This window comes from Numida meleagris, chromosome 7 (genome assembly GCF_002078875.1).
Source record: "Numida meleagris isolate 19003 breed g44 Domestic line chromosome 7, NumMel1.0, whole genome shotgun sequence".
Lineage (NCBI taxonomy): Eukaryota > Metazoa > Chordata > Aves > Galliformes > Numididae > Numida > Numida meleagris.
In genome coordinates this window covers 5,871,401-5,891,757 of record NC_034415.1, presented here as the reverse complement: position 1 = coordinate 5,891,757, position 20,357 = coordinate 5,871,401, and the positions used below count along the sequence as shown (strand labels likewise).

The window sequence follows — 20,357 nt, the reverse complement described above, 5'->3', positions numbered from 1 at the left end:
TTGGCTTAGTTTTCTGAAGACATGACTGAATTCAACAGCCCAGCTTTGGGCTGGTCTGCTTTGGCACTGGGCACTCCAACACCAACAGTCACGTGGAGCAGAGGAGTCTCAGGTCTGTATGTCGTGGCTGAAGGTGGCCCAGGGTAGTAGCTGGCTTTGAAAACACGGGGGTTGGCAGGGCTGGGCTGACAGCTTTTAGACTAATTGGTTTCATGGTCGAGTCCTTTCAACTAATGTTTTATTAGATCCAACAGATTTCTGTTCCAAATTCCCTGGGGAGCTCTCCAAAATAACTGTTCAATGAATAGCTTTTCCCTGCAGCTAAGTGAGAGAGGCGCTGGCAATAGAGAGATTTTGGCAACCCAGCCCGACAAAGACTTGGAAAGGCTTTCAGTCCAACCTTACGGATTATCTCACATCTCCTCGCGTCTCGCTGGTACTGGAAGCGTAGAAGCATGGAATCATAAAGGTTGGATAAGACCTCTAAGTTTGTCTAGTCCAACTGTTCACCTACCCCCAATATTGCCTGCTAAACCATGTCCCTGAGTGCCACATCTCCACAGTTCTTGAGCACCTCCAGAGACAGTGACTCCACCACCTCCCTGGGCAGCATGTGCCAATGCATCACCACTCTTTTGGAGAATACGTTTTTCCTTATATCCAACCTGAACCTCCCTTGGTAGAACTTAAGGCCATTCCCTCTCATCCTGTCGAGTCACCGGGAAATGGTTGCTATTCTGATGGCCACAGGTGTCAGCTCTGGGTCATCTTTTCAGCTCCGTTTCTCTCAAGAAGCTCATATTCTCCTCTTTATGAGGCATGAGATCCCCTCGGCAGAAACCCTCACACATGACCAAGGACAGGAAGCTGGAGGTCCCCGTGTGGCTGTAGCTGTGCTCTCATGCCCGCAGCCCACCCGTTGTCTTCTCCTGCGGGCAATGGGCTCTTGTAGTGACATCCTCCTCCAACCTCAGTCCTCTTCATGAAGATGTCTGGACTCCCTAGTACACATTCTTATGCCTTGTGCTTTTAATGTCGTGTATGGGTTGCTATCTGCTGACTAAGATTAATTGAATATGTAAAACAATAGGTGCTAAGTATTAATACAAGGCTTCGTAATACAAGATGACTTTTATTCTAGTTTGAATACTTCACAGAGCGGCTGTAAGTACATTAGTTTTATTGATCTATGTTCACAGAATTATTTAAATGTGCTCTCTGGTGCTGAGTGTCAGGGATTTTCCAATGCTTGCCACGATGCGTTTTTCATTAGAGGCCAGCAAAAGCAGATCCTCACTTGGATTGCCCAGGCAAGGTTGACTCCACGCTGGCAGTGGGGGTGAAACACAAATGTGATGTCTGGGAGCTGACCACTGACCACACCACACACCCTGCAGTGGTTACCCTAGCTCCCTGTGTCAGGCTTTGCACCGTCAGCATTGCAGCAGTGCCAGGGTGGGCTGCCAACCAAGAGGGCTGTCCTCACCCAAGCTTTTCTCCTGCTTTTTGCTTGAAAGAATGAGAATGGATCTGTTCCTATATATAGCTGAAGCTCTTAAATTAAAGCCCCGGCCCTTCTGCGCATACTAAACCTGCCCTGATATATCAAGGTCAGATGTTTGGCAGGTGCCAACTGTCTGTAGCTGGAACAATGCTTTTTTTTCCCCATCCATATGGAGTAGGGTTGTGTCTTATTTCAGCAGATTTTTTTTTCACTTTGGTCTACAAATGCACACTTCATCTTCTTCTAGTGGAGCGTTAAAAAAAAAAAAAAAAAAAGGGAAAAAATTCCAGCAAGTTTCATTGCTAGTGAAAAGCGTTCTCAGCTTTCTCTTTTAATGGTGTTTGTAATTATTGGCCAAAGGGAACTGAACTGAACTGTTTTCAGGGAGCTTGGGATTAAAAGAATTAAACTTCCCAGAGACAAATGAAATGTGATGGGGTTTAGTGTTTAGAAGGTGGAAAGCCTTTCCCCAGGTAGGAAAGCCAGCTTTCCTACAGATCTGTCTTGAGGTTGGGAGCTCTCCAAAGCTGCCTTTCCTCCAACCCACTTGTTAAACCGTGGCGATTCTCAGGTGTCTGCTGTGAGGCTGAGCTCACAGTGCAGCCTTTGCTCAAGAGAGGACACTGAGAAAGTGTCTGTCCTCTAGCTGACAGCCCACTAAAACTAAAAGTTCTCTGTTTCAGCTAAATGGGGATAAAATTAGCTGACAGGTTCCAAAGCGATTGGAACACACAAGCCCACAGTATAATTGCATAAGCCACTTTTCTTGGGAATGGAGAGAAAAAGCATCAATATGTTTTACAGTGCTTATTCTAACAATCATTTGGCATCTGAATGTGAACTTCAGGAATGCTGGAGGGGTGCATGGCTGATGGGAGGATGGATGGATGTGCTGTAGCAGGAACGCCTTTGGGATTTGGGAGCCTGGCCCTGTAGAGATGCTCGTGTCAATCCTGCCCTGCATAGGGAGATTGCTCCTTGTGCTGCTCTATGGGGTTTTAGAAGAGGATCTATGCTTTTATTTTTTATTTCTGTATTTTTAGGAAGTGGAGGAGCTGGACTGGGAGCTGGCCCCTACCTTCTCCCCCTCGCTCAGCATCCTTCTTGCAGCAGGGCTGGAGGGTGGGTTGGGGCCAGGAGCCAGTGCTGTGCTGGGCATCGCTCTTGTCCCCAGCTCTGCCTCTCCCTGGTGTGCCTCGTGTGGGGACAGCTGACCCGGGACCCAGTGTCCCAGTGCTCAGACTCCGGATGTGGGAGAAGGCAGCTTTGGAAGAGGGTTCGTGAACTTTGCTATGTTTTATAGCCACTAGAGGGGGGTCAGAGACTGCTGGCTTAGGCTACTGCACGCCAGGCTGCCCTGGCTGGGGGGAGCACGGGGCAGCTGGATGGGGGGCTTCAGGCTGAGCCCTCAAGTGTGCAGCCAGGGTTTCCTCTCCCATAGCATATTTTCAACATTTGATGCAGCCTTGGTGGGAATTCCTTTGGGAAGGTCAGAGCTGGGATGTGCTGTGTGCAGCCCCCTTGCTTCCTGCCCCTGGGAATATGGTACAGCAGGACACGTGGACTGGGAGCAATGGGATAGCGGGGAGCCAAGCTGAGGAGTCCCTCTAGCGTAGCACAGACTTACCAGTAATGCTTTGTAGCTGGGGAGCCAAGTGGTGTCACCCAAAGACAGCCATCCTGCTCACACACAGGCCCTGTGCAAGGCTCCCTCTCCAGCAGGACTCCAGGCTCCTGGGTGGCAATGCAGCCCTTTGGCTCACGCAAGGTGTCTGCAAAGTGACAGTGGAGGACGAAGTGCTGGCAGCTCAGGGCACATGGCATTGGCCTTGGGAAGAGGGGGCACTGAATGCTGCTGAGGAACGTCAGCCTTTGGGACCAGTGGCACAGATGCAATTTCAGCTGGCCAGGGGCAAGTCTGCTGATTGTCTCCATGACCAGGCGTTCAAGGTGTTGAATTCCCCTTGGAAGCAAAGTGCAGAGCAACACTCTCTGCCAAGATGAGAGATTTTCAGAATGCTTTTGTAGTTCAGTGTTTTACCTCATGGATCCCTCTATATGGTATTTTGAAAGGAGGAGGAAGTGCTGGGTTCTCCATTTCTTAGTACTGCTCTCCAAACTCTGAGTGACATGAGCCATAACACTTGGTAACTTCTCACAGGAGCCTTGGCAAGGCTAGGTGAACTTCTGAAGAGGAAGAACAGGGTGAAGAGAGCCAACAGTTGCCCTGAACAGAGTCTGGCACAGCATCAAGAGGCATTTCTTAGAATCATAGAACTCTTTGAGCTGGAAGGGACCCTTAAAGGCCATCTGGTCCAACTTCCCTGTACTGAACAGGGACACCCACAGCTCCATCAGGTGCTCAGAGCCTTGGCCTTGAATGTCTCCAGGGAATTTTTCTTCCTGCGAACAACACACCCATGCTGCCATTGCATGGTGGATGTTCCTGGTGACACCGGAGCAGGATTCACAAGCAGGTATCTGGTGGCATCAAACCAATCTTCCAAGGTGCTGTACTTGTTGCTGACAGCACCCAGCCCCTAACGCCTTGTGGGATGTCTTATCTGCTCTCCGTGTCACTGGTGAGTGATGGGGACTTGTTGCGTTAATGGATGGGAAGGATTTGCCCTCGACACAGCTCCAGGATTGTTTTAAGTGCAAGGCTCTGGTTTATAAATTATACAGCATTTATAATCAGGAAAACATCTGCTGGGTGCTCTTTGCAGTGGACAGGGCCAGCCGAAGGCTCCAGGACACGATGCGTAGGGGTTGCACCAATCGCCACCTGTCTGCTCCTATAATCGAGTTGATTTTTTATGGTCTTGACATCAGCTTTCAAGACGCATGATCTATGTGTTTATTTAGCTGTCTTTCCTGGCGTCCCTTAGTTTTGAACTCCTGTAAATCCTCCCACAGTTGGATTTCTGCACTTTTCAGAGATTACGTTTCCTGACAGTACATTTCTCCTTCCCCCTCACTTCAGTGACAGCTTAGGCGAGGCTCCAGGGACCAAAGTGCTCAAACCTGGCTCTGGAAATCTGAGCTCCAGCACAGAGCAAGCCTAACTTTTTAGGGGCTGAGCAACTCGTGCCAAGAGAGAGAATTAGACCGAGAAATGCTGATTTGAGGCTGGTGGTCCCATCCAGGCTCAGACATCTGTCTCAAGGTGTCCAGGAGCTGGGTCATCCTTACCAGGACCTCACAGCTGGACCACAATGGTGTCCTCCATGCTGGGACCTCTTGGTCAGCCTTGTCCAGTTCAGCAGAATTTATGGTTGGTTGAGCATGTGGTGATTTACTCCTGTGTAACGAGATGCAAAAAGATCTCATTCACACTAGGCTGGGGCTTGCCTTTATGGGCATCTCAAAGCCTTGGCCTTGAATGGAAACCTGTCTCCTGCTAGCAGAAGATTGGATACACCTCATCATCACTTGTGCATATTTTTGCTTGCCAGGCAATCACAGGAAAACAGATGAAGAAAGATTGATCCATAGGCCTTAATTTTATGGGCTTGAGTGGAATCCACCTCCCATCAATTTACCAACGAAGGTTAGAAGAGCCAATATCCTTATCATTCCCCTCATCGTGGCTGGGAATAATCTGCCAAATGAGCTATCCTTTTAGAAGGGTGCTATCACGGAGAAGCGCATTTACACCTGCGAGGGCTCTGGAGTTATTTGTATTGCTTAGTGCCTGGCTGAGGTTGTTCCATCTGTGCGTGGGGTGACCCCTGCTTTCCTCCTCCATTTGCAGAGAGATTCAGCACCCTGCATCCTCGCTGTGGGGCCTGGGAGCCTTGCCCAACCCAGCTTTCACATTCTGCACCTTCCCATCCCGCAGCTTGGAGGGACATGGGAGAGCTATCCCTGCCACCAAGAGCTGCTGACATGCCTTCCCAATGGCGTCACAACCAGATTTTGCCCTCAAGGATCTGGTACCCATATTAGAAATGCAGACCTTCTCTTTGTGTTGCTTTTTTTTATTATTATTATTTGTTAAAAGTCCCCCAGAAAACTTAAGGCAGAGAAATGGAGCCGTTTGCCCGAGGTCGCTTAGCAGCTGCAAGGCTGCCCTGATTTCCTGCTGTTGTGTCACGAGTGTGCGAGCAGCTCCTTGCTCTGATGACAGTGAGGGCTTTGCAGTAAGGGGGAAAAAAGCCATCTTTCAGCAGGCACCTCGCTGCGCTCCCAAGTGCATCCCACAGGGTGTGAGTGAAGTCAAGAGGCTGCTGTGGAAGGGTTGTACCAATTCTCTGATCACCGCCGGCTAATGACAGCCCCAGGGAGCCAGGCCCTCGAGCTGGCAGCAAGGAGGAGTGTATGGAGAGCGACAAGTTCTAAATGCAGCGGTCAGAGCTCAGCACAGAGCAGTTGCAGGGGAAAAGCCATGCTCAAGCATGTGGCAGCAGTGAAGAATCACAGAATGACAGAATGGTTGGGTTGGAAGGGACCCCAAAGCCCCCAGCCCCACTCCCTACTGTGGGCTGGCTGCCCCCCCCCCCCCCCCAGTTCAGGCTGCCCAGGGCCCATCCATGGCCTGGGGCACCTCCAGGGATGGGGCACCCTCAGCTCTGAGCAGCAGGGCCAGCGCCTCCCCACTCTGAGTGAAGAAGTTCCCCCTAACACCTCACCTAAATCTCCCCTCTTTTAGTTTAAAGCATTCCCCCTTGTCCTATCACTATTAGACTGTGTAAAAAGTCGGTCCCCCTCTTGCTTGTAAGCTCCCCTCAAGTACTGCAAGGCTGCAATGAGCTCTCCCCAGAGCCTTCTCTTTCCCAAGCTGAACAAGCCCAGCTCCCTCAGCCTTTCTCCATAGGAGAGGTACTCCAGCCCTTAAGAAGTTGAGGTGATTTCCCCATCCATCCCAGCAATTTGCATCCAAGCCTTCAGCCACCAAAAACCCGCTCTGATCGATCGGCTGTAACATTTTTCCAATTATTTTTGATTTGTTCCAGTAAGCACCAAGTTGCCACGAGCGTGTGTTAGTACTTAACTCCAACAAGCGTGTGGCTGCTCCCCAAGAGGAGAGAAACCGAGGCACGGCATCAGGATGGGGCGAACAGGACCTGGAGGAACCCTGCTCTCCCTGCACCGCCGTGCATCCAGCTTTGTGCTGGCCTCAGCAGAAACCTTCCCTTAACGTAATTAAGGGATGAGCAGAGACGGCTGCGAGCGGAGGCGGCTGTTTATGAGCGCGGAGGAGGAGGGCATGCCGGGAAGCTGCGCCGTCCTCCCGCTCGATCCCGCTGCTCGGGAGCACGACCCCTGGATGAGGCTGTGTGCAGTGCTTGGAGGCCCTCCAACTCCACTGCATAGGGCTGAAAGCAAAGTGGTTGGAATGGTTGTGATACGGCGTGAGGTGCTTGCTCTTCCACGGGCTGCGGGATGGAGGAGAAGGCCGTGCTTCTTCTGCAACTGGTCTGAGCCCACTTGTTAGACCTGGTCAATAGTTTGCTGTCAGAAGCAATTCTCTCGTCAAATAGGTGTTGGGTTTTTTCCTTTCTGCCAGAACAAACTTTGTCTCGGAATGTGTCAATTTTCAGCCAAATTTTTTGCTTTTGGTGCTTTCTTTCTTTCTTTCTTTCTTTCTTTCTTTCTTTCATTCTTTCTTTTGCGTGCTTAAAAAAATAGCAAAATAGCACTAGCTGTCAGCTCCTGAAGCCTGAATCTGAGGGCTCAAGCCAGCAAGGTTTCCACGTACACTTTTGATTTAATGTCAAAAAGAAGTAGTGGAATGGAGGAAGGTTTTTAAGGGCTGATTTTCACAGGGAGAAAATGATATGTGTTTAAAGGATGTCAGGAAACTTTTTGGAGACTCAGTCCTTATGGAGAGCCTGGGAGTGGCTCAGAAGGAGCAGTGCTCAGGGACAGAGGTGGCTGCAGCCAATTACTGGTGACATCGTTATGCTTGGGCATGGGGTGTCTTCCTCTCTGCTTCAGCTCATTCGGTGTTCACGTTCAACACTAAACGTGACAGCTCCATTATACAATGGAAAATGGGCCATCTGGAGCAATGCTTAGGAAAGCTTTGAATCATAGAATCATTAAGGTTGGAAAAGACCTCTCGGATCACCATGTCCAACCCCAGCCCACCCCACCGTGCCCACTGTTCCTCAGTGCCACATCTCCTCGGTTCTGGAACACCTCCAGGGATGGTGACTCCACCACCTCCCTGGGCAGCCCATTGCAATTCTTAATATCCAACCTGGACCTCCCATGGCACAGCTTAGAGGCATTACCTCTTGTCTTGTCGCTGTCCTTTGGGTAGGGTCTGCACTCCATCCCATGGGATCTGCAGTGGTGAAGCATAGCTGGTGCAGGTGATGTGGACACAACTGTTGTCCCACCCCAGAGGAAACAAAGGGACCACTCAAAGGGACCGTGGGCAGCGAGCATGTGCCCTGCAGCCCCAGGTCCTTGGGCTCGTTGCCTTCACGGGGCGTTTGGGTGTTGCCAGAGTTAATGCAGGAAGCGCGCGCGCCTCTCCCGCGTGTGTTTATGCATGCAAAGACGTGCCTGCTGGGGAAGGAGTGGAAGGCTTGTGATTTATCATTGCTTTGTAATGGGTGCCATGCTTCTAGTGAAAGAGGTCAGCCTCCCTGTGAGATACCAAACCCCCTCCTTATTAACGTCCTGTTAGAGCTAATGGCTTGGGGTAGGGCAAGCAGGTCTTACAAGGAAGGCATTAAAGAGCAGCCGCTACTTGGAAGGGAAGCCAAAGAATTTACAGCAATATTTACACAGAGGCTCTCCCCAGAGATAAGGAGGTACACAGTCGCTCAGCAGATAAGCAGAGCTGTGGGACGAGGCACAGAAGGCACTGTTGTCTGTGCATCCTGAAGTTCAACAGGAGTGTAAGCCAGAGCTGCATGGAGTGGAAGGAGGGGATGTGGTCGGGACCACGTGTACCAGCTGGGACCTGGTGCCTGTGGATCCAGATATAGCATTAGTTGAGTGCCTGGGAACGAGGAACAGGGCCAGCAGAACTCCACCGTGCTCCTAATTGAATCCCCAAGCCTTGGTTTGAAGATGTGAATTAACACCTTAGTGAATGCCATTGCTCATCCTAGTGTAGATGGGGAGATCTGGACTGGGTGGACGCCCCTTGGCAATACTCTCTGTCCTGCCCACCATGTGCTTTGTGAGTTGCAGGCCAAGTGAGAGCTGTTCCTTCAGCAGGTCATGCTGGTGTCTCCCAGCTTTGGCTCAGAGCCCTCCCATGACCCTAGGAACCGTCTACTGGGGGCACAAGGACCTGTTCTGCAGGCTGCAGGAAAGAGGCAGACCTCTCCATACCTGGGCTTTTGGAGAGAGAGATGTGAAATCTAATCCCTTAACAATTGCGTTTGCTCAGAGTACAGGTCATGCAAAAATCCCCCCAGCTGGGGGGCAAAGGAGAGACCTGGGGCTCGTTTCTGTCTGGCTACTGTCAGGTCCCGCCTCCCAAATGCTTTACTCCAGGCTCACCTTGTCACACATTTCCCTGGTTTACCCTGTTAGACCTGCAGTGCATCCGCACCCAACTGTCCCAAAGCCACTGGGCTTTGGATCCAGCCATGTCTGCAACAGTGAAACCCAATAGCTCCAGCGCAGCAATCCATAACGAGACACCCCTGTCTGCTCTGTGCTCCTTCCTCCATCCCCAGAGGTCTCCATGTGCCCCCCATTTCCCTCCCAGCCTCAAATAACCCAGGGCCACCACTTCATCTTGCACTCGGCCACGTCTTCACTCTGCCGACCTCCCCAGCCCCTAATAGCACTCGGACAGCGATCTCCAAGCACGCCATCCATCACTTGACTAGCACATTATTTATTTACCATGGGGGAGAGAAGGGAGTTGAGTTGTCTGGAGAATGTATTAAATTTTCATTTGTTCTCATTGATTCCTGAAAGGAAATGCTGAGTTATGCCATCAGGGTGGACTAGTTACGATATAGAGAGTGCCTCCTATAGAGGGGAGCTGGATGGGAAATGGGGACAGAGTTAAGGTTATTTGGAAAATTGAGAGTGAAACTGTGGTGATCACTTGTGAAATGTACCTGAGCATATTTTCTCTGTCCCCCTTCTTTCTGCTGCAGCTCCTTGCCCAGATACATGCTAGACTCTTGCCGAATTCCCTCGCCATATGGGACGTGCGTGGTGCTGCTTCCTCCTGGCTGCTGGGAGGGTGGCTGTCACTCGTGGGGTTCTGCACCGGCTCTGAAGCTCCGTGCGTGGGAACAGCTCCTGGCGGCCTCTTTCAGCGCATCCCATTCTGTTCAGAGACAGTTCCTGCAAGTATTTCTTCTCCAGGTGTAGCTGCTTTCTCTCCCCCGCATTTCAGCCATGGTAGTTATCACATTATTTATGGTAAATTTTCCTTTTTTTAAAAAAATATATGCTAATAACATAAGTTGTACAAAAATGACTTTTGCGTAGGACTCCTTGTTACCCGAGGCCTGCTTAGCTTCCATCCACAGCTAGGGATTGTGTCCCAGCCAAAAGGAATGATGATGGGTCATGTTTCTATGCTTTGAAGCCCACTAGGGACTGACCTGGCTTCCAGAGAGCTGTGGCTGCCCCATCCCTGGAGGTGCCCCAGGCCATGGATGGGCCCTGGGCAGCCTGAGCTGGTGGGGGGCGGGCAGCCCATGGCAGGGGTGGGGCTGGGGGGGCTTTGGGGTCCCTTCCAACCCAACCATTCTATGGTTCTATGTCCTAGGAGCGTGGACTGGAGAAGGTCTCATCTTGGAAGAGGCTGTTGCTCCTCTGGCCCCACTCTCTGCCTCCTGGCACTGAGTCTTCTGAATTCAGGGAAAGGCAGTGCAGTAGGGGGTGGCTTTACTCCGGTTTTATTTGTGCAGTCTGGAGGATAATCAGGGGTCCTCAAGTTTCCGTGGGAGTTGAAAGAAAGGACAGCACAGACTGGCACTGTTCCCAGTCCAAAATGTTTTTACTAATTGCATGCAACCTTCCTTACAAGAGAGAGAGAGACTGCAAATACCACAGGCAGTTTAATTACCACTGCTGGTTCACATTGATCTTATTTATGCTGCTCCCGGTGCTGTGTGTGCAGCGTGTGTGCGCAGGGCAGGGACGGGCTGCGCGGAGAGCTGCGGATGGCTGGAATTGGGTGGGGAAATCCAAGTGGCGTGCATGTTTATTTTGGGTGTGGGGTCGCTCCAAAAAAGACATCACCATCTGCATCTGGTGTGTGGGGCAGCCGTGCCCCAAATACCCTGGTGTGGGTGGGACAAGGGCTGAGTGAGGATGAGGATGGGCGCAGGGGATGCGCATCGCAGTGAGACTGATGCCACCATGGCCAAGTCACCAGTGGCTGGGGAACCCTGAGCCCTGCTGGCAAACAGCCTCCCCTTTGCCAGCCTTCCCCTCCTCGTTTCCTCCCCATCCCACAGCAGGGAGAAAGCGGCACGGGAGGAATCTGAGGCGAGCAGGCTGATGGCTGCCGTCCCAGTGCAGGCTCAGCAAATGGGGCTCGTGATGGATGAATGTGCAGGGCAAGAAGTAATAAAATGGGCCCCAGTCATGTAATCTTCCATTAAAATGAAATGCATACCAGAAATGAGGCATTTCTGCAGCTTGTACCATCTCCCACGGAAGATCATGAATAAAAGAGGCAAGTGTACTGTTGACAGATGCCGGCATGCATAAAGGACAGTTCCTATAAAGGCAAAGCCCCGGCTAACAGATGGACTAAAGATGTGAGATGCAGGAAGATTTACCAGTCTAAATAATTCAAGGGAATGTCGTATGGGGAGGCAGTGCTGGAGAGGGGAGCCGGCAGAAGGTACAGATGGAAAGGCAGGCCAGGCCTTTCCCACAAACCCATTAAGAACGTCGCTTGTCTGAGTGACAGTATGTCGCGCGCGGCACCGGCAGAGAGGGGTGGATTTGCCTCCAGCACTCCTTCTGCAAGGTCAAGAGAGGAGGAGATCTCAGAGGCTGCAACTTTTGGAGGGCACGCTTTGCCTCCTGCAAGGCTGCTTCCTCCGGGAGGCTTGGCGCGGCAAGCAGAAGGGCTGCTGGATCGGGGCTTGGGAATGGAACAGCTCCAAATTGCTGATCGAGAGCTTCAGTTCCCATCCCTTCAGTCCAGACCCCGGGAAACCCGAGGCAGGTGCTGGGATGGATGGAGGGTTCGTATGAGTTGGTCGCGTTTGTGCTGTGTTGAACATAGTCCATCGTGGGCTGTGTGGCTAATAGCGTGCATGGGGCTGCACGCTGAGCTTTTGCAGCTGGAAATGGGAGCGCTGATCTCATCTGCCAAGCTTGGGTCCCCTGTTGCGACCCAGCGATGGCAGGGCAATGGGAGCTGGAAGCATGGTGCCAGGCTCCCAGGTGCCAAGCTGAAGGCAAGAAGTGTGCTAGAAGGGTCTTGGCAGTGTGGGATATGGGGAAGCACATCGCACCTGGGTGTGCCCTGGACCCCTCTCCCCTCGCCCCAGGTGAGCCCGGGGCTTGCTGGATGAACACGAGACATTTTGGGAGAAGCAGGGAGATAAAGGGCAAGATGCAGAGGGTTAGATGGAAGTTGGCGGCAGCTGCTTGGCAGAGATTGTGCGTGCTCTTCGCTCGGAGAGGACGCCTTCCCCGGGCTCGTCAGCCGTCTGCAGCGCAGCGATTAATCATTGGTGTCAGAATCCCTAATCCTATTCAATGGAAAACAAACAGCGCGGCATCCAGCCCTGTGCTGAGCCCAAGCAATTAGCATGTTTACATGGACTGGGAAAGCTCAACAAAGAGTGGCCAATGGGGGCCACAGGCAACGAACTCTTGTCAGCCCGTGATCTTGGAGAGCACGGGCTCTGATGAAGGCTTGGGCTTGGAAATGTGGTTTGAAGGGGCTGAGTGCAGGTGTTCTTGCTATCAAAAGTCATTTTTCTTGATAGGGGCTCAAAAGTGTGTGAGTGTAGGCAGATGCTGAAGTGGAGGCTGTGTCTGGGTTGTAGGGTCAGCTCAGGAAATGGGATCTGGGGGCAGTGGGAGTTTTGCTTGTGGTTCGATCATAGTCATTGAACTGTTTGAGTTGGAAGGGACCCTGAAAGGCCATCTGGTCCCACTCCCTGCAGTGAGCAGGGACACCCACAGCTCCACCAGGTGCTCAAAGCCCTGTCCATAACCTTGGCTGTCTGCAGGGATGTGGCACCCACCACCTCTCTGTTCAACCTGTGCCAGAGCTTCACTAACGTTGTTGAGTCAGCAGTGGAAACAGCAGGAGGAAAAGCTTTTGCAATTCCAGCACACTAAATCCTGTCACCAAAAAAAAATAGAAGTTTACATTTAAGTTTCGAGTGCAGCTTGAGAGCTTGGGAAGCTGGGAGTGAGGCAGACCTCGTGAGCACTTGGTTGCTCTCAAAATGAAGGGGCATTGCTGGGTGTGAGGCTCTCCTTCTTCCCTCCCATAAACACATCTGATTTTGGGGGGTGGAAAAGAAGAGGATTGATTCAAATAAAAATGTATTTGTATGAGAAAAATTATTTCCTTCCATGAGAAAACACATAGTTTGAGGCAAATTTATGGCTTTGGCCTGGTCATTAATATCTGGTTGTCAAAAAGTATTGGTTTGAACAAAAATATGTTGTAATAAAAATGCATTGTTTTGAAGAAATTTATTGTCCCCATGAAAACCTATTCAATTCAGAAAGATATGTTGATTTCAATGAAAATCTATTTGTTTTAAGAGACAGACAGAAGTTGCATTCAGCTGAGAGCCGGAGGCTTCTCTCGGTACAAATCGCCCTGCAATCCTGCCATATTTGGGATGGAGAAAGGAAGACGATCTGCAACCAGACCACAGAGGCAGCTCAGAGACCCAGTGACTCCCACTGCTGCCCCAGGCATGCTGTGGGTGAGGCCTGGGGACCCCTTCGGGCTCAGGGGAGTTGTGTGGGTTTGCATTTCCCAGCCCTGCTGTGGGGCTAGCCCAAGGTGGGACTGGCTTAGGCTGTTCTGCTTAAGCCTCTTTCCCTGCCAGTCAGGACTAGGTAAAATTCACTCTGAGCTCAAAAGCCATACTGCTGCCTTAGCTGGGATTATAAGAGGAGCCACCGCGGCATCACCTGAAATCCACCTCCCGGTGCCTTCCATTTAAAACAATCAGCACTTGTTTGCAGTGGGCTTTTTCTTTCATTACGCTCCAGCTCTGCTATTTAATCAGCTTCTTCCTTCCTCTGTTTGTACAGGGCATTGCTAGCCCATATTAAAAGGGGGAAGGGAAGGCACAAGATAAAATAAAATCGCCTACCCAAGAAATGTCACTGCCGCAGTGTTATCCCCTCCCTGCCAACATGCGCTCGGGTGCTGGTGTCAATGGAAAGGTTGCCTCTGATTAATATTAATAAAGAATTAGAGCTGTGTTTGTCATGATCACCTCGTTTGGTATTGCTCTGTGTGGCAGGTGAAAGAAGAGGAAGGAAGGGAAGAGGTCTGCGTGGCATTCATTAATCATTTCATCAGGAAGAGGTTCAAATCAGAGCCCTGCCTTAAGAAGGGCTGCAGGCAGGGATGGGGCTGTGCCTATCCACACATTCCTCCTTGCATCTCTGAGCTCCCACCTGATCAGCTGCTAAGGTACTTCTAGGATCTGGGGTGTTTTGGTGCCCAAATGTGGGCTGTCGTCATCTTGGATGGGTCAAGCTGATGGGTGAAATGCTGTTGTAGGTCTGCCATTGGTATCTATAGGCCAGTTAGAAAATGGACAAATGACTTTGGGTCCTTGAAGAACATTTTTGGTTCCTCTTTGATTCGAGAAATAGTGATGAGACCAGTGTCTGAGCAGCTGGCCTTTTCTCACTTGGGCAGTAACCCTCCTCTTACATGCTGAGACAGAAACCACCTTAGAGCAAGGATTTCTGCTTGGTCTGCAGGTGAAGAGTAGCCAGGAGCTGGGGGTGCTTGTGAGATAGTGATCATGGGAATTCCTGGATTAAGCCCCAGGAAGGTGTGTTCCATCTCCAAGATGAGTGTGGTAGGGACACAACTGAGCTGAAAATATGTATTCAGTCTAAGAGAGCTCCTTGACTTCCAAAATATGGTTTCTCTCACCATAAAACAGGCGACCAAGTTGGAGGACCCCAGACACCCTTCCTCTATTGACTGGAAAGATGTTGTAGATGAACAGAAACAGATAGTACATGGCTTGAGTTCCATGCTGGCTGATGCTAGCATAATGGCCTGACGTGTACAATTTATTTAGCCTTTTAGCAGTATTTTGTTTCCTTAACATGTAGAGATTCCTGTACATCTTGGCTTGTGTCCACATCTGTGTGTGTCCAGAACTGGTCCATGTTTTTTTTTCTACCCTGTATTTTCTGGACATAAGACAAGAAAGAGCTGCACACGTATGTATTGTAAAGGGTCTTTGCATTAAGAATTTGCAGCTCAACTTTCTTCTTGCTCCTGTTTCCTTCTTTTCGTTTGAGGATGCTATTTATTATTCAAATGTGGGAAGAGTCGAGCCAAGTGGTGCATTGCTCGCATTAATTATTCTCTGGGATTAAGGAATCAGTTAAATCCATATCTCCCTTAATCCTGTTTTATTAATTTTATATTCTTGGCAAAAAAGAAGGAAAACAACAATCCCCCACCCTCTTTACAAAGGGATCATGCAGCTTTCTGCTGGGACCCTGAGAACAGGAAGTCTCTGGTGTTCCATGGATGCTCTTCTTTTTAATTTGATAAAATAAATTAGCACAGGATTAGTGCCTTCCTGCGTGGGCCTGCAGCGTGGCTCAGCTGTGGTTGCTACCTTAGGGGGTGGCATTAAGCACCATTCTGGTTGCACAGAGGTGAGATGTGAGAGCCCCAGCCACTTTGTTGCTGGGAAGGAAAGCCTTCTTTTCAATAACAGTGCATCTCGCTGCCTGTTTTCCCCGGGTGACCTCCGTAACAGTGGCTGCCTTCTGCCAGGTACAAGTTTAGTGTTGGATAAGACTTGATTGCTGGTAGCAAAGATTTGGTCTGGGATAAGACAGAAGGAGAATGGGAATGTGGAAGGGGAGCTTTTGGAGCTTTCATCTCTTTGTGGCAGAGGTGCTCCAGCTGATGCATCGGGACCTTTGTGATTCTTCTGGCATGAGAGTGGGGAGACCAGGCTGTAAGGGAGCAACCTGTAGCTGCAGCGAAGGCTTAGTAGTCTCCAGACTGTTTATGTGGCTATCAGATAGAGAGAAAGGCCAGTGGTGGTGTGTGGCTATGTGACCTTTCCTTGGATGCAGGGGAACCCGCACTAGATTTCCGTGAGCAGGATGGAAACAGCCCTAAAAGGGGCTTTCAAGGCTCAAGGAGCTGGACCAGGAAGTATCTGGTCCCTCAACTAAATGACATTTTGTAGGTGATATTTGGGAAATCCCTGCTATCTCTCCATTTAAACTGGAATTGATAGGACGGTGCTCAGAGATCTGCACTGGAGAGTATGGGGCTGGTGAAGCAGATTGCATCAAAAACCAACCAAACAGCCAACCAACCAACCAACCAACCAGCCAACCAACCAACCAACCAAACAGCCAACCAACAAGTGAACCAGCCAATGAACCAACCAACCAACCAGCCAACCGACCAGCCAACCAATCAGCCAACAAACCAGCCAACCAACTAACCAACCAACCAACCAACCAACCAACCAATAAAATGACTGTAATGCCTGCATGACCGATAGTTTCTTATCCTTCTCTTGTCTTGAAGATGACCTCACCCAGCGCAAAGCTGGGCTCTGGGGATGCAATACTATTTAACTTTACTCTTTGATTAAGGAAAGCTTTTAAAGGAGAATTGTGCCTGAAGCATTGCCAAGTGTTTCCTCCCTAGAGAGGGTGCCTTGTTTGCCAATAATGACAAGACTTAGAAATGAGTCTGCTGCAATGTCAGCTGGGCAGAGTCACAATGGAGAGAGGTTTGTCCTTTGGCAAAGGAGCCGATCTTCAGTCCACCTTCAGCTTTCCTGTGAAGGGCTGTGTGGATTAACAGGTGTTGGCAGATACATGTCCTTATGTCCCATCAGCACTGGGGTCACTTCTGAAAGCTGTTCTTTCTTTTGAGGGTGTCTTTGGTTCACGAAATCTCTTCTGGCCTCACCTGAACACCTTTGCTGCAGAATAGAGGGACACACCAAAAGTGGATGGAGTTGCTTTGGGGCTTGTTATTATGGAAATTCCCACAATTTCAGTCATCTGAGGAGTGCAGAGATTTTTGTAGAAGAATTTCATTTTATCATAAAGAAAGCAGAAGCTGTCAAGACCCTGCAATAACAGCAAAACATCTTCAGGATTGTATTTATTAAAGATCCCAAATCTTCTTCTGTCTTTTCTGTTCCAACCAGGGATTGCTTTTCTCCTGCAGTGTATCTGCTGTGTTTTCTTGTTTGTGAAGATTCACTAGATAGTGGGAAAGCCTATTCCTATAAAAACACGGTTCCATTGGAGGAAAGGTATAAAGCAAATGGCCTCATTTGTTTTATACAGTCTAGGAACAACTTCCTAGCTTGCTGTGTTAGGAAGAGCCAGCTCCTCCTTGTTCTGCTGTTTGTGGAGCAGGCAGGGAGCAAGAGGATGTCCCGTTTCCAGGCATGAGGAACACCCTGTGAACACAGCCTGATGTCCCACATGCGCTAGGATACAAGTAAGATTGAGGCAGGATTTCATGGCTTGATAATTCTGGGCACTATGGAAAATCACTGGGAACCAGCAAGGTGCCAGGCTGGCATTGAGGAAATCCTTATCTGTGATTGAGAGGCTCAGAACTGGACAGATGGTGGAGAGGGACACATGGAGCTGGTTGGAGGCAAATGGTGCTCTGATCCTAAGGAAATGTAGGGGAATCCTCCCAGCCATGCCAATGGAAAGCTGTGTTAGGCTTTACCTTGCTCCTGAAATCCAGCGTTGGCTGGAGGATGTTTTTCAGTGGTGTTTGGGTAGAAAATATCGTCGTGTACTGATGCCTGGTTGGGTTGGCGGAGCCTTCCCTCTTGTTGGGGACACAAACCAAAGAAGAGTGTGGACTCTGAACACTACTAGAGGTAGCCTCAGCAGTCATTTTCTTTGAAAAAAAAAAAAAAAAAAGAGCTGAGGAAAAGCCGAAAAGACGTTAATAAAGATTTCAAACAGCATTCAGCTAAGTGCCCCAGTGGTGGCTTGATCTCGTTCCCAGTCTTTTGGGTGAAAGACCACTTTTTAGTTAATTTGCATTGCGAAGTATCACTGATGCTCTGGTGAAGGAGACCTCGCACAGCCATGCACAAGGCAAGCCAAAAAAACAAAGGCGTGTATTTCAAATTTGAGGTAGGAATTATATACACTTAGAGTCATGAACTCTGGGTAATAATTGAAAGGTCAGATTGATGAGAGCAGCCTCCGAGATACGATTTCTATGACAGCTTGATGGATGCCCCACTATCAAGGTGTGCTTTTAATCATAATCTCATTACTCCACTTCTTATGGTTCGACTCACCTAAACTCATGGGAGGAATCAGGGGCCACCTCTAAAATGTGAATCGGCTTTTATTTGGAGAAAGAACAGTTGAGTGGCTGGGAGGACAAAAAAGAAAGGAACGAGCCAAAAAAAAAAAAGATGTTCCTGGCTGAGGATGAGTCAAGAGCAGACAGGGAAGCAACACCTGCATTAGTGGTTCACTAGCTAGCTCTCTACAGGCTGGAAATTGGTCCGGTGGAGATGACCTGAGTCAAAAGAGGGAGACTTGAAGCTGTCCCAGCATGAGTACGTGTCATCCCCACAAGTCTTGCTGCATCTCTGCCCTGAAGAGTGTGGGCGTGGGGGCTCTGGAGAGATGGTCATTACAGCTCTCCCAGGCAAGAGAGGAGCTTCATCTTGGGGAGAATTCACGTGCTGTGATTTATTCATCCAAAATCCATGCTGAAGCTTCCTGCTGATGGCCAACTGTTAAAATAGACGGAGAACACCATCTTCTAGGCTGGGATCACTGGGACCTGGAGAAGGCCAAAGCCTTTTTCTTGAGATCTGGTGCGTGGGAATTAAAAGATAGAGCTGAGCTCTGTGTCTGCCAGGCCCCTGTAGCCAGTAAGGCACTGCTTCTTCTCATTGCAATAAATACCAAGATACCCTGGAGATCCACCATTTCCACTGGTCCATCCATAATGTGGCTATGCAAAAACTACACCTTGGACCCCATCGATGGGGATGGGCATTATCCCTTCCCTGTGCCATTGGCCGTGCCGTACCAGGGGGCTGCCTGGCTGGGAGTGGCCCCAAGAGCATCCTCGTGGGCTCCTCCATCAGAGCTCAGCACTGAGGCCAGAAAATGCTGGGGTGGGACTGTGGAGCCCATCAACCAATCCTGCAATTCATCCTCGTCTCCCTTGAACCTCCTGGAAGAGTTAGTATGGAAATTTCAACCTATTTTTAAGGGTTATTTTCACTCAAGTGAAATCTATCAAAGAAGGAGGGTTATTTTTACAGCGCGCAGCAACTGCTGGTTGCCATGGCAGCGGGCCGGGCGAAATGCAATAAAGCATCCCTCTGTTATTGTAAACACAAAGGGAACCACTGGCACTGCAAAGAAAGGCTATTGTCGTGGTGGGAGGAAGGCAATGCCGCGGTGTGCCCTCCAAGGTCTGGTCCCAGCTGGGCTTGGGGAAACATGTCCTGGAAGTTTCATGGGGTCCTCTGTACCCAGATGGGTCTGGGATCCAAAAATATTGAGCTGCTCTGAGTTCCCCTCTGTGCATCTTAGGGGGCACTGGTACTCAGCCTGAGCTGAACTTTTTCCCCCTCCTTTGCAAAAACTTGGAAGAAGCTCTGAAAATGTATTGCCTAAAGAAAGGGACAGGGTGGGGGAACCTCTGCAGTTTTCAGCCTGACTTCCAGGACAGGGAGCAGACACAGCTGGCTGTGAGGTCACTTCTTTAACATCTGGGCAGGCTGCAAAGAGTGGTTCTGCAGGTGGTGACAGGGCTCCTCTCCATCTCTTCCAAACGTGTGTTTCTCTGTACATTTAGGTCCCTGTTTGACCGAAGCAGCTGAACACGTGTGACTGAAGTGCTCCTTCCATGCACTGTCGGACCATGGATACCAGCAGCTCCCAGAGAGGTGGAGGACAGCCACTGGGATCTCTCTCATTACCTGTGGCTGTCCCTACCTGAGCAACCCCTTGGGTCTTCCAGCAGCATTAAGGACACCACAAGAAACTGCGTCAGCCCCTCGAGGTACGTGTTTTGTCCCTTCAGTCTGTATTGTGGTGCTTTCTGTGCTGCTGCCGTGGCTGTATGGAAACCACACGGCTGCCCCTTGTTTTCCTTGCTCATGAGATGCTGGCTGTCCTAAGGTGGCACATCTTGGGTGCACAAGGGTCTGCTTGGGCAGGGGGAAGCCCAGCAGAACTGTCTTCATGTGCTGGAGCACTCTTGAAGTACCATGTGGGTATTTTCACATTTGACTCTAGCTGAGGCGACCACTAATAACGTGGAGGGAGAGTAAGAAGACACAGGACCTGACCTTCCCACTCTGCAGACACCTCTTCAAGACCCTGATGTTCTTTTTTAGGGAGTCCTAGGCACCCAGAGCACTTTTTGTTGGAAAGCATCTTGAACCGGGTACCAACACCCAGACCCTGAAAAATGCCTTGCCATTTGACTCACCTTAGCAAAGTCGCTGATGTTGTGGGGTTGTCACTTTGCTCTGTCATCGGACAAAGCCAGTGGCTGCCCCATCACCATTGAATGCCAGAAGAGGAGCTGGTGTAGGAAATGGTCAGTCGCTTGCAACAAGCAAAAATCCTTCTCCTGTCTTACAGCAGAGACATCCCTGCGCTGGCCAATCCCAGGTCCTGCTGTAGAGTTTGCAGGGGATGATTTCTGGAGATCTGTGGCCTGTTTTTTCAG

The 20,357-nt window shown here is 50.1% G+C and overlaps 1 protein-coding gene across 2 annotated transcripts in view; it reads left to right on the top strand.

Annotated features, from left to right (window-relative positions):
• NUF2 (NUF2, NDC80 kinetochore complex component) overlaps positions 1-19,678 on the top strand; it is a 97,355-nt gene extending 77,677 nt beyond the window's left edge. Inside the window, exons 16-18 of one of the 2 annotated variants that reach the window (XR_002441062.1) lie at positions 9,583-9,832; positions 13,187-13,353; positions 19,476-19,678. The gene's annotated coding sequence lies outside the window, so the exon portion shown is untranslated. Of the gene's footprint in view, positions 1-9,582; positions 9,833-13,186; positions 13,354-19,475 lie in introns of those variants that run through there. The other variant, XR_002441064.1, reaches the window with a different exon arrangement.